The following is a 6250-nucleotide window of genomic DNA, read 5'->3' on the forward strand; positions in this document are numbered from 1 at the left end:
AAGTGTCGACTCAATTAAACATGCAATAGAATTATCAATGAACAATCAGTGAAGAAATTCTCATCTAAAATTATATAAATCAATTGGGGTTTGAAATCGAAGACATATCTAGGGCTTTGATCAGCCCCTAACTACTAAGGAGTTTAGTTACACATAATCTTGATTAAGAACATTAGAGAATACATGGAAGATGAAATAAGGGTGAGAAGAAGAAAACTTGATTGAAGAAGATCTTTGCCGATCGAGTTCTTTTTCCTCTCCTTTCTTTCTTCTCTTTCTCCCTCTTTTTCTTCTTCTCTTTCTTTTCTTCTCCCCTGGTTCGGCCTCTCTCTTTTTCTTCCCTTCCTTTCTTTTCTTTTTCTCTCTAGTTCTTCTTTTTTCTTTCTCTTGTTTGGCTGCTCCCTTGTATAAATAGGTTAGTTAACCTATATCTCACGTCCATCACCAATCCAACTAGGATTAGGGATCCTAATTAAGCCCAATTATCTCATTTTCTTTGTTTGACTTCAAAACACCTAAAAACAAATAAAGTTAATTAAAAATAGGAAAACATCACAAAATAAATAAGTAATAAGAATAATTAGCATGATAAAAGTCGCACAAATATGCGACTATCAATACTGTCTTGGCAGAAGGCTTCGACCACCAAGAAAACCTACAATAAGTTTCACATTTCAGAGCAGCCAAATGCATGACAATTCCAAAACTAACAGGACACTCTCCCAAAACTAAATATGGACTCCAAAGGAATATTCTTAGCCGTAGAAGTTGAATTCTAGCTACAACTAATATTTAACAGAACACAAACACCATTCCAATGTAGAGAATACTATTGAGTAAGAGGATTACCCTGAGAAAGGCAACTCCAACAGGTGAATTGAGCCAATCAAGGATCATGCATCCTGCAAATGGTTCAATATGGGGTATTAAAATCTGAAGATAATTAAATGTGCGTTTCAGTCAATCAGATATGGAGGGTCATTTGATGACATACACAAGTCCTCTGGTAAGAAATCATCCCATCATTTTGTATACCTAACAATAGAAAAAGAAAAGAAGTTAATCAACCAACAAGTCAAATCAACAATATAGAAAAGTAACAATACAAACTAATTAATAGAATAGCTCACGTCCATACCAAGCAATTGCAAAGTTTTATTCCTATATATAATCATAGAAAACTTAACGCATGCTCTTAAAAAATTAAATATGAACCAACGATTAACGAAACTAAAAGCTAATAAAATCACAATACACAAGAATGGTGAAACTAGAATCGGATTCCTAAATAAAAAGTTTGACAATGTAACGTTTTTAGGCGCCTGCATCAATAAATTTAACAATGTAATACTGTTTCAGATTGATAGTACAAATTCTACAGCTTAGAGGCATGAGGCATTCTTCATAATATGATCTTTAGAGGCATAAAAAGAAAATGACAAAACAAGGCAAGTACCTGGAGCTGTCACCCTTCAACTGGTGAACATTGATACCCATCTTTATGATCAAAGCTTTAATCTCCAATTCTCGATATTTATCTTTCACAGCTATCATATCTGTCAAGTTAAAAAGATAAAGAGAACAAGGAATTAGCCCTTCAAAGCCACTCGCTTGTATTTCTTTACGAGTTGGAGCTTAGTAATCTGAACTCTGAAGTAGTAATAGCTAAGAATCTAACAACAATTTACTTGTACTCTAAAAAAACACTAGACATAAAATTGGCTACCCAATCCAGACAGGAATGCAACAATTGTACAAAGAACATATCAACATGCACTAGAATTTTACACAAATACTAACCCAAATACAAGGATGCAAAGAAAATAGAGATGCCATATTCAGTGCCATTAGAGCAAGACTTTCCAGTGCTTGGAAACTCTGTGACTCCGAACCTAGATGAACAAATTAAACCCAGAAACCACACCTCAAGAAATGCAGCTATAAGTGAAAATTTTAGTTCCTCAGAGGCATTTCGTCAAACAATTGGAATGCAATTTCTTAACTAGGCATTTCCCCTAGTTAAGAATATATAGTGCCAAGCAATGATGATGATCAACAGAAATCCTTATCATCAGGAATGAAGATAGGTTTAAAAACAGGAAAGATAGAGATAAAAAGTCAGTGTAGTATACCTTGGCTTTGAGGATGGTTCCGTCAGCAAGATGCACCAGCTTTGAGTAGCCTGATTCCTCTATCGAAACAACCTTTGAAGAGAACCTGATGGTGCCACTAGGGAGTTCACTTGCAAAAGATTCCAACAACAACTTCCTTTTCACACAACGAATTTCATGCTCTCTACTACACATCATTTAGTTTATACTCTAAATGATCAGAGGATTTAAATTGAATGTCTGAATATTAAAATATAGATAGTGTATTCAACAAAATCATTTAAAAAGAAACATCTTAACATTATCTAGAGAACAATTGGTTAGGCATTACCAAAGGTAGGAACACTAATTTAGTTCAGCACTTCTTAGGTATAAGTGACTTGTTATGTGATTTTGAAGAGGTTAAAAGCAAAAAAGAAATATCTAAATTAGATATATATAAAGCAATATCAGCTATATAGTGAGGCTCCTAGACTACTAGTAGACTTATTGTTTTCCTTTCTCCTTAAATTACATCTCAAACATCTCAACCACATTCCTGTATACAACAACATGCAAATGATGCAATCAGTTTCATGTGTTCTTGTACATTAAGTACAAGTTAACTCTCACAAATTACGATTCATTATCTCCGGTTGATTGCAATATTGTAAAAGCTAAATGTTCATACTTAAGAAGTACCCATAACTGCAATCTCAATTCTTCAATTTTGTGGATCTAATAAGCATATTGGGTGATAATAGACAATAGTTCTAAAATCCTATATCTAGGCCAATGAACCACTAACTTTTGTACTTTCAAACAATAGGCTATATCTCAGTCCTGATGTTTTCGGCTTCAAAAATCATAAATGTAAGGATTAAATTCAGTGTGCTACCCTGAACTTTAGGTCACTCATCAGGTGTGTCCTTGTTCTTTTTTTTTCAATCACGTGTACCCCTCTACTCTGAAAATCTATCAAACTCAGACAAAATTCAAAATTATACCCAAAAGTGACGTTATGATCTGACGTGGAAGAGACAACAATGACCCACTTGTCAGTTTTTAACCCCCCAAAGAGGGTAAAGATGTCATTTTGCCCATTTTACTGTTTTTTTTATTAGACTGATTTTTTTTACTTTGCCATTTTTTTTCCTGTTTTCTTCTCCTCTCCTTCCTCTCTCTCGATCTCTGTATGCAACTCTCATCTTCCCCAAATTTCTTTTCAAACCCTAGAAGTACTATTACACCCCGAAAGAACCCGTTTGATTTGAACAATCATAAAGACCTCCAACCTAAGAAATATGAAAATGAAGTTGAATGTACACTCAGATAGTACTGGGGAACTACCAAACTACTACTAAAATAGCAACATTGTTCTCAATCCATGCCATCAACCACTTCCCAACCCCAATTCTGCAATTCCTAAATGGCAACAATTCCCAGTAAAAACTGGAAAACCCCACCTCAAATCCGGTACACTCTCAAGAACTGCCAAGACTTCATTTACACACCAAAGCCATAAACAAATTTTCACTATTGGATCAGATCACAACCAATTGCAGGTAGATACAACAACTTCATTCAATTATAAATTTCAAAACCGAAAAAAAAACCAAAAAGAAAAAAAAATAAGTGGGATGGGATTGAGCTAACTAAGCTGAAGATCCGGCCGGGCCGGTCATCAATCTAGCGTTCTCCTTATCGACGTGCAAATCCTTTGTCTTCCTCAGCATCGCGTGCACCGCCACCACCACCACTGCGATCAGCAGAGCCACCAGGATGTTCATTGTGGCCGACGTCAGAAAGAGAAGCACAATCTTCACGACGGTGCTGCCGAAGAGGACGAGCGGCTCGTCTCGGAGGAAGTAGAGGAAGAGCCAGGCGGCGAGCATCACGATGAGGATGATGAGCGAGATCAGGTGCCAGAGGAGGCTGAGGAAGAGGATCAGGAGGACGACGATGGCGTAGTTCATGCGGAAGTAGGCGGCGTTGTAGCGGAGGCGCGTGAGCTCGTCGTCGAAGCAGTGGGGGAAGGTGAGGGAGCGGAAGTCGAACATGAGCTTCCATGGTCCGGTAGAAAGATTGATGAAGGGTTAGGGATTGAAAAGAAATTTGGGGAAGATGAGAGTTGCAGAGAGAGAGGAAGGAGAGGAGAAGAAAACAGGAAAAAAAAATGGCAAAGTAAAAAAAATCAGTTATAATAAAAAAAACAGTAAAATAGGCAAAATGACATCTTTACCCTCTTTGGGGGGGTTAAAAACTGACAAGTGGGTCATTGTTGTCTCTTCCACGTCAGATCATCACGTCACTTTTGGGTATAATTTTGAATTTTATCCGAGTTTGATAGATTTTCAGAGTACAGGGGTACACGTGATTGAAAAAAAAGAACAGGGACACACCTGATGAGTGACCTAAAGTTCAGGGTAGCACACTGAATTTAATCCTAAATGTAATGAAGCTGAAAAGGATGGCATATTATCAAACAGACATACATCTTCTAGTTTACTTACATACAGAAAAAACTTGACCGCATGAAATGACTTTCTGAGTAACCAACAAGTTAAAAATTACCCAAGAAGAGTCTCATGTTGCTGCCGTAGATAATCACCAATACCAATAGCGTCTAAAGCCCTCTACTCATTAGTCCAAGTTGTGAATGCAAACCCTGTTGCCCTCAAGCTATCAGACGACTCCAACACTAAGCTCCTAATACCCAACCTGAACCAAAATTTCATATTATCAAACACATACATGCAAAACATGTGAGCCTCCTTGACTATGTTTCAGATAATAGAAAGAAACACATGAATGGGTAGAGATCTGTCTCTGATTTATAGCAGCACAATTAAGCATTCGAATTTCACACGAAACCGAAGCGCTCTATTAAATTACTTAATATACAACACAAATTGATCCAACAACAATCTCACAATCCACCGAAACCACGGAGGAGGATCAGAGAGATGCTTCAACTAAAATAAATTTCCTTATTCAGGATTCTCACCAAAATGAACCGGAAGAAGAAGAAGATGCCAAAACCTTTAACTATGAGAAAAACAAGGCGAAACACGAAGAGAGAAAAAGAAATTCCGATCAGTTTCATAGTTGCTCTGTAAAAAATCCACACCTCTGTTTGGTTGCTGAACAAATCGAAATATATATCAAAAGTTGCATAGCTCAAATTTGAGCTTTGTTCATCACTTACTGAACAGTAATAGTCCTCTCCGTTATTCAATTCAAAACTCAAAAAGCTCAGAGCTCAAATTCATCATTATATTTTCGAACTTAATTTCGCATCAGCAACCAAACCGACAGAGATAGATAGAGTAACATATGAGCTCAAACACTTGAAAATGAGAGGAAATAGTACCTTCCATGGCGCAGCTAATGAAAGCTCGTGACTGGAAACACCAACCGGAATCGTCACCGCACACCCGCCGGCGACGACATAGCTTCCGGCGACGGAGAGATCGGAATTTGATCCGGAAAATCTCGAAACACAAAATCTTCACACAGACAGAGCAAAGAGTATAAGAGAGCGAGTCTGGTTGAAGTCCCAAAGAGGTTGTGAGGCCAGAGATTCCAGCTCCCACAATCACAACGTCTTGTACTACTTCCATGGTTCTGGGTTATTCTCTGAACAAATCGAAGAGAAGAGAAGAGAAGAGAGGAGATGACATACCTCCAGTTGAATCCACTAGCAAAAAACCTCTACCAGAAACAAACCTCCTGCATGCAAAATCAAAATATTGAATCATTGAACCGAACTGAGCCCTAGCCGCCGCGACCGGCCTTGCCTCGCCGTGCACAGTTATAAAAGAGAGAAGAGAGATTGAATCATTTGAGATATTCAATCAATTTGAGAGAAGAGTGAGAGAGCTGAGAGAGCGACAAAGTTGAGAGAGAGGGCGAGAGAGTGAGAATTGAGACAACATTGAGAGAGAGAGAGGGCTTACCGTTGAGAGTGAGAGGGCGAGAGTCTCGATCTGTTTGAGAGTGAGAGTTGAGAGTCGATCTGTTTGGTGGGTTTAGGGTGAATGAGAGAGAGAGAGAGAGAGAGAGAGAGAGAGAGAGAAGAGNGAGNGAGAGAGNGNGNGAGNGAGAGAGAGAGAGNGNGNGAGAGAGNGAGNGNGNGNGNGNGNGNGNGNGNGNGNGNG

The 6250-nt window shown here is 38.3% G+C and overlaps 1 pseudogene; it reads right to left on the reverse strand.

Annotated features, from left to right (window-relative positions):
- Positions 1–1484: 1484 nt before the first annotated feature.
- On the reverse strand, positions 1485–5713 carry LOC101314985 (annotated as a pseudogene).
- Positions 5714–6250: the final 537 nt, after the last annotated feature.

The sequence above is a fragment of the Fragaria vesca genome, linkage group LG1 (assembly GCF_000184155.1).
Source record: "Fragaria vesca subsp. vesca linkage group LG1, FraVesHawaii_1.0, whole genome shotgun sequence".
NCBI classification, from domain to species: Eukaryota; Viridiplantae; Streptophyta; class Magnoliopsida; order Rosales; family Rosaceae; genus Fragaria; species Fragaria vesca.